General features: G+C 46.0%; 1 protein-coding gene across 1 annotated transcript in view; it reads right to left on the reverse strand.

Moving 5' to 3' along the window:
• Positions 1-8,630, reverse strand: part of LOC132464937 (unconventional myosin-IXAb-like) — a 91,729-nt gene that overhangs the window by 72,081 nt on the left and 11,018 nt on the right.

Here is an 8,630-nt window from a genome sequence, read left to right on the forward strand (position 1 = left end):
TATCTCCGCAACTCACACACACACACACGCGAGGAGCCATCCACATGCAGTCATAAAGGACACACAGAGGGAACCACTGATAGGAGCTAAACCAGTTAGCGCTTCATGGATCTAAAGGCCCAAGTGGTGTGTGTGTGTGTGTGTGTGTGTGTGTGTGTGTGTGTGTGTGTGTGTGTGTGTGTGTGTGTGTGTGTGTGTGTGTGTGTGTGTGTGTGTGTGTGTGTGTGTGTGTGTGTGTGTGTGTGTGTTCCATGAGCCCAGCGCTGTTGCTGTGAGCCAAGATTAACAGCTGCTGTCGTCCACACAGAAGTGGCTGTAATGAACGGACAATGGACTAATTCACTCTGCCCTGTTGATAGTAGAGGACACACATCATCCTATCTCCGGCTCAGACGCACGCACACACACACGCGTCCAGAAGCTGCTCAAATGCATTTAAATGCAGTTACTAATATTTCGTAATTTAGCATAGGCATTTATCGGAAGCAACAGCGGGTGGCATTTTAGGACCGTTATTAATGAGCAGGTTAGGAGCTGGTCAGGTCATAGGGCAGCCTGCCTCGCAGCCTACCTGCCTATGGGTATGAGTTAATAAAGATATTTGATTAAAGAGTTCATTTCTGTGTTATACTCTATATTATCATGGCAGGTCCAGATTGTATTGGAGTGCTTGAAAATTGGTCCAATTGGATGGTCAACATTCCATAGCATTGCACTGGAAATTATCCAAAATGCCCTAAAAATGTATAACATGGGGGCAAAGAAAGGGCAATTTCTACCCCGACAATAGGGTTTGAACCTGGAACTATTGGGCTTTGAATCTGCAGGACCAGTAACATCACATCATGCGCACACACACACACACACACACACACACACACACACACACACACACACACACACACACACACACACACACACACACACACACACACACACACACACACACACACACACACACACTCTTTTCAGAATGCTACTCAAAATGTACGGAACACAGTAACAAAAACGACAGAATGTGTTTTTGGTGCGCCCAGATGCCCTGAAGTAAGACTGCATTTTCCCAGTTCACCCTCCGATGCACTCCATCTTGGAACAACATCTGCTCTCACTCGCTCTAGCCCACTCACATGTCTCTCTTCCTCTCTGTTACGGTATTTCTTGACATTAATGCCAAATATAATGTAATGTTTGTGTTAAAATAGATGGATTTAGAATAATACACCCATCATCTTTACAGATTCCCACCCCAAATGTTTGGATTTGAGAAAATGCAAATTAGCTAATCTCTTAAGAGGGACATTTGCATAATTTAGCTGCCAAAACATTAAACCACAAAAGTGTTGTTAAAAAGTGGCAAAGAAGCCTGGAACTAATGCTTGCAATCGGGGACGCTGAGTGCTGCCGTTTCATGTTTCAGATTCAGGTTTTTTAAATTAATTTCCTTATTGATTTAGGGAGTCGTGTTGGACAGCTGGGTTCGGATGAGGTCATCCAGACAGGAAGTGGATAGCTATTGAGACATACAAACCCTGGGGACTCGCGGGGAAGCCAAGATCAACTGATGGGCATGACCAGGGCCCGGTCACAGCTATCAGGATGTATTGAGAGAGGAAGAGCCGGGAGGAGAGGAGAGGAAAGTAAGAGGAGAGGAGAGGAGAGGAGAGGAGAGGAGAGGAAGGATAGGAGAGTGGAGGAGAGGAGAAGGAGATAGGAGGGGAGAGGAGAGGACAGGAAGGATAGAAGAGTGGCGGAGAGGAGAGGAGAGGAGAGGAGAGGAGAGGAAGAATAGGGGAGTGGAGGGAAAGGAGGGCAGGAGAATAGAGGAGACAAGGTGAGGAAAGAAGGAAATATGGCACCAGATGGAAGGGGAGAAGAGAAAAGTGAAGAGAATAGAATGGAGAAGATAATAAAGATAATAGAATAAATAATCTTTAATAATTCATCTCACTGATCCTAACTGACTGATTGGGGTGGGGCAATAAGTTAGATTGTATATCACTGGAGATTTAAGAGACCACAGTAATTCAATCTTCATTTTTTTGCATGACTGGCAGCATCTTGAGTTCAGGAAATGGTCTAATCAAGTTACACCGGTTTGTAATTTGATTCATTATCAAGATTGATATGTCCACTACTGTGTCACACAGATTGAAATACAACAACTTAAATATGAAAAGGAGTGGTCATCTTAGAGTGCCTTAGGAAAGGCCGGGAGGGAGGGTGAGGGGGAGGAAGAGGAAGTGAGAGAGAGAGAATCCTGAATACACATTTCTCTGTCATGTGACCATCAGCCCAGGTGTCGGCCAATCAGAGGAAGGTAACTGATGCTGTGAGAAAACCGTGGGCTACTTTGGAAAATTATTTCTTTCTAACTTGACAGAAGGAGAGAGAGAGAAAGAGGGAGAGAGCGACAGTGAGAGAGAGAGAGAGAGGAATTAACTGAGTAAGTGAGGGAGAAACAAACATCTCCCCTTTCGACCTGCCAGCAGTGTTCTCACAAGTATAACTGCTATAAACCAAATGTCAGCATTCCTCAACCTCACAAACACATATATGTATGCACACAGAAACACAAATGTTCACGATACACAAAGACACACAAATTACACAAACTACACACATTTAGAGATTGTTTTAAGCCATATTCATTTATTAATTCATAAGATTACTTTCCAAATGTGATTAGATTGTGCGTTTCTGTGTGTGTGTCGATGTGTGTGTGAATTCCTCAAGTGTCGTCACAGAAAGGAAGCCCACATATACACAGGGAACCGCCAGCCGGACCTCTTGCCAGAAGTGCGGAGTCTTATATAGAGAGGGAGGGGAGGGGGGGGGGGGGGGAAAGAAAGAAAGAAAGAAAGAAAGAAAGAAAGAAAGAAAGAAAGAAAGAAAGAAAGAAAGAAAGAAAGAAAGAAAGAAAGAAAGAAAGAAATGGAAAGAGGCAGATTGACTGACACTGTTTGTTTATGTATTATATTTTGTAGGAAACAGTAAATGAAGTGCAGTCCTGAACATCTAAGAGCTTTCCCATCATTCAATGGAGGAGAGGAGGGACATGAAGCTAGGAAGCAGGAGACTGAGGACCGCACATGAGCTGGCGGCCCCAGAGAGGTGACATCACCACCATCTGCGTGCACCATCGCACTCCTGGTACCGGACCCCGACACGCCTACACACCCCCACACACACACACACACACACACACACACACACACACAGCTACGGGTAACTAACTATATTGATTTAAAAATGGAGAGCCATCGGCCAACCGGAATGATCCGGATACCGCGGGATTGATTATGTGATGCACAAGTCTCTCTCTGCCTCCATCCCTCTCCTTCTTCCCCTCTCCTCCTCTCCTCCTCTCTTCCCTCTCTCTCTGTTTTCCTTTGTGCTCCCTTTCTTTTCCCTTGCTCTTGTAGGCACGCTATCCCCCCAGCTTGAAGAAATACATGAGACGCTGCAATGACACAAAAGGGTGCTGGTCATAGGTACACAAACAGGCACACTCACAACATGAACCCCGACAGGTCACCAAGGTGAACTGGTCCCCTCAATGAGCTGATGATGGGTCATTGCATCCAATAATAGGGTGGGGAGGGGCGGAATCAATAAACATCCATGTTTACCTTACAGAGCCCATATTTTAACACCAGGTGTAACGTTAAGGATTAGCCCTTAAAATCGACCCGGTCTACATGTGGGGGTGTCTAATCAGATGTGTGGATAGTTGAGCCTACCAGCCTACCAGCCCACAAAGAGGACTGTTCCAAAGGGTAGGCTGATAGCAGAGTGGCCATTTAATAGAATCCAACTCCCCATCATTCTTTGGCCCCACTATCTCGAACGAAAATCAAACAACAAGGTCCTATACACCAACTTTACTCTCTCCCCTCCATCTCTCCATTAATCCTCCGCCTCTGCCTCCGTCCTCCCCTCCTCCTCCCCGTCCTGCTCCACTCCTCCTCCTCTGAAGGTGGCAGGAGGCAGACCCTGCTGACCTCCTCCAGGAGGAGCAGAGCAACGTGAGCGACTATTGATTACAGCCCTCGAAGCAGCAAATGAAATCAATCAATCAGTGAATAGCAGGGCTAATTGTGCAGATTGTCATTAAAGACCATGATTTAAAGCTGCCTTTCCTCCTAGCAAGAGGCAAACGGGGCTACCAGAGAAAAATCAAAAAGGAACAATTACAAATACAGCCAGCATGGGATGATAATGAATCCAGCCCCAGGCGCTCCAGTAGGTTTGCAATTAAAATTGGGGTTAACGAATCATGACACTTATTTTCTATGATTAAGAATCGATTCACAACTTAATTTTTTTTTATGCATCTCTTTTGCCTTGGGTTTGCCTTTGTGTGTTCACATTACTGCAATCAGTGGATTAGACTGATGAATACGACATAATCGTATTCACGCTTTACTATGCTTTCATGCCATCAATTGCCCCAAAATAATCTTCTTCTTAGCGCACAGCGGACTGGCGTATTTCCTGAAATTAACATCCTGAAAATATGAATCAAATTGATCAATTCCGATTCTAGTTATCATTCCCACACCTAAATGAAAAAGCCTTAAATGAGTGGGGCCGCTGCATTAAAGCATCTGTACACCGACACGGTGTACATGCATTCTACCCTCCCCAGGGTGTGCAAGACAAGATGTGCTTCATTCATCCAAAACAGGACATCTCGGAATATCCCGTTACGTTCCGGTTCCTTCCGGAAAAGATTTCCCCTTGATCCCTCCACCCCGTCTGAGCTCAGGGGGCTGGGGCTCGACAAACAGCGAGATATACGGATACATTCTGTTAACATCCAACACACACACACACACACACACACACACACACACACACACACACACACACACACACACACACACACACACACACACACACACACACACACACACACACACACACACACACACACACACACACAGGGGTCTGAGTGGAAAGTTGGAGCGTAGAACTCAATAGGACAGAGAGGACTAACAGACCCTCCAGCAGACATGCAGACTCATTCCAATTAACGGGGGGAGAGGAGAGGAGAGCCCTGCGTCCGCACAGCCCTCGTCTCGACCTCTGCGGACGGTAACAGCTCTATAGAGCTAGATAATGGGCTGCCTCTGCCGCCACCACCACCGGCCCACTAAGCCCTCGCAGACGGACCAACTTTACAAACAAAAACCCACAGACAACATCAGCAGGGGTCACGGTGTCGCTAATGGCTTCCACCATTGATTCCCTCCATTGCATCCTTCTGCTGCTGCTGCTTCCGCCGCTGTTGTTGACGGTCAGGCGGCCATGTTTTGATTTGCGTTGCCGATCGATGGGAGCCTCGTGTCAGAGCCTTCGATAGCCACTTACAGGATGTGTACGGCCGTCAATGTGAACAGAGCCGACGGCATCCCGGGATGGATAAAGAACGCAAAGAGCACTGACACACAGGCCGGGTTAAACCCCTGCTTTCTTCACTGGTTCTGTTCATTGACCTTGTGACTCACACCGAGGTAGAGGAGAGCAGGAGAGAGAGACAGACGGAGAGAGAACGAGAGAGAGAGAACGAGAACGAGAGAACGAGAGAGAACGAGAACGAGAACGAGAACGAGAACGAGAGAGAGAGAGAGAGAGGGCAAAAGATAGGAAGAGAGAGATGGTGGTTTGTCAGCTTTGAATAAAAATATCAGTCAGGAAGCGTTTTATCTCTCTCCCGACATCTCTCTCTCCCTACCCCTCTGCTTGTCTCTGGTTTCACATCAACAGCGCTGGGTTAGCCTATGGATTTGCACAAAAAACTGTCAGCCCCACTATGCCTGGGTGTGTTTGTATGTAGGTGCCTGCCCATTCATGTACAATATTGTAAAAAAAATCAAAACAGAAAAACAAATCCGAGGTGAAAAGTGACGGTGTGATGGAGCCCTGTGGTTTGGTTATCCGTGTCTGAGACAAGCATCAGCAAAACAAACCTGGTAGCATGTCAGTGTTACAGCAGCGCCTGCAGTGCCTGTCAATCAGCCGCACAGGGAGGGGTAGATGAGGGCGGGGCTAAGTTAAAGGTCTCCGGTTCTAATGGCCAAAACACATGATCGATTCATCCCCCCCCAGGCCCAATTAACCCCCTCCCCTTACATACATTTATGACTCAATTACTACACAATCATATGTGTACATTGTATATAAACGATTATACCAACAATGCATATATTTTATTAATTCAAGACACAACACTTGCTACCAAAAGGTCAGTCCTCACATAGGAAATAATGACCACCATTTAAGCAAGGCTGGGCTTAGGCTTAGGCTGCTACAGTAAGAGCCCTTGAACATTAACATGCTAAATAACAGGTTGTATTAAAGACAGTGTGGATGCTAAGAAGGGTGAAGCTAACTAGCTACTAGAATGGCCTGTACTGTAGCACACCATCTTCATTACAATGTGTCACAGCCCTCCGTGGAACAGCCAGTTTCTCGATATAATTATCGCCTTGTGAAGCGTGTTGACCAAACACGTTTCACAAGGCGCCCTAGCCTACACATACTCACCCTGCCTTGTTCCTTTTCACACTTGGCGTTCCTCAGCTGGCCTCTCATTGAGCTGCTTGGACCTGACCCAGAGAGCCTGTGGGGCTGTGAGGCTAGGATCAATGGAGCTCTTGATTGAATTTGAACATGGGCATGTTCCAATATATCTGCTGCTTACTAATCATTTCATATTTCCCAAGGTTCGTTTGAACAGAGTTTCGTAGTTGCGTTATCACCTGCTGATGCAGCACCTTCTGTGGTCCTTCCTAGGGTTTACTTCCCCCTCTGTGTTTCAGGTCGTCTTTTCTTCCACAGTCATACAAGCTGAACCTTCTTCCTACGCATGTGTACACGAAGCAACAGACACTATAACTCAAAGGGACAATTAAATGGAGAGAGGCTGAGAACCATCAAAGGAATGACCTCAAAACCAGCAAGCTCTGCAGGAGCCAATTTGCTAAAAAGACAACTGGACAGAGTAGTCCTGAGTTGCTTTAAGAATCTGAAAATGTAAGAATTGTATTAGTGTACAATACATAAATCTCAAGCTACAAAGTCCAGTCTAAACTCAACATAAGTTTGTGAGACGGTGTAAAGGCCAGAACGTCCAGCATGACAGGAAGATCCATTCACAGTTGGTCTACAGGAAACACGTGTTAGCAGCAGGTTTGACTGCAACCCTGCTATCACACGGTCTACACCTCAACACCAGAGGCCACAATGCATCAGGGTCCTTCAGACCACAGGCTTACGTGCACATCTCCCCAACTGACTCACTGCATGTCGGTTTTCACACTCAGATATGTGACACAAGCCCAGGCCCAGAGACCCTCAGCTTCTCAGTGTGGTGCGCGGCATCGTCAAAAGACCGTTCAGGAAGACACAGTCTCTGTGATCCAATTCAATTAGGATTATTATAATTACAATACATGACCTGAAATGTCCCATAAGGACTGAAATAGTCGACCTATTGTAATATATTTAGAAAAACTATTTTTAAATAATGCTCAGATTGTCCTCTGCTGTTAATTAGAATAATTATTAAGACCGCTCTCTCAGACGACCACCCGTATTGTGTGAAGCGCGTGTTCAACTGTAACAAATTGAAACAGTGGTTATTTTAGCACAAACACACACCCCCAGACACACACACAATCTCAGACACACACACACACACACACACACACACACACGCTGTGGAACAGCCTTAAAAAAGTATATTCGACGGCAGGTGCGTTTATTCCGCAACTCTCTGCCGCTCGGTGCTTCAGAGGAAGGGGAACCACGGTCAAGGTCCTCTTTTCTTTTCCGACTAAAAAACACTTTGTAGGGGAAGCACAACAACACGCCATGGTCACTTTCACTTCCTCTCCAGCATGGTTCATGTACGCCACTCACACGTGTCACTTCCTGTCTAAATGCATGGACCAGCTTTGCAAGTCTTCTACTTCCACAAGTACAGATTTGTGTTTTGAAAAAAGTCTGGAGGTGCATGTGTTGAAGAGCAATGAATGAATGTAGAGGGTGAGGCAGGAGGCGAAAGAGGAGAGACAAAGACGAGGAGATAGTGAGTGAGTGAGTGAGTGAGTGAGTGAGTGAGTGAGTGAGTGAGCGAGCGAGTAAAAAAGATGGAAAGAGAGAACGAAAGAAAGAGAGATCTGGTGTCTTGCAGGCAGCATTGAACCCACCCAAGTCCCCATTAAGCCTCAGGCTTTAAAAGACCCTTCACCCCATGGTGAGGTGACGCACACTCATTAAATTACAACGGATGTCTGGATCTTAAAGCTGAAGGAGAGAGCAGAGATGACTGAAGAAGAGACAGAGCTTCAAAAGAGACTAACAGGAGATTGATTTTCTTGCTCAATGTGTGTGTCCGCTGTTTCCGTTTGCTCCGTTGTGTTGGCATTGCTCAATAAGTGCAAATGAGGTTTACAAATGCGGTCAGGGTTCGGGGACATGAAATGGGAGATTGCTCCATCAATGCTCCAACATGGCTGACAAAAAACATGTTACAAAAAATACTGTAGTTAGCCCTTACCCCATATAGCATTAGAATCGATGAGGCCTTTCACAGGAAAAGTCTAGCTTTTTGGTCTGGG

The sequence above is a fragment of the Gadus macrocephalus genome, chromosome 9, assembly GCF_031168955.1.
Source record: "Gadus macrocephalus chromosome 9, ASM3116895v1".
Taxonomy (NCBI): Eukaryota; Metazoa; Chordata; class Actinopteri; order Gadiformes; family Gadidae; genus Gadus; species Gadus macrocephalus.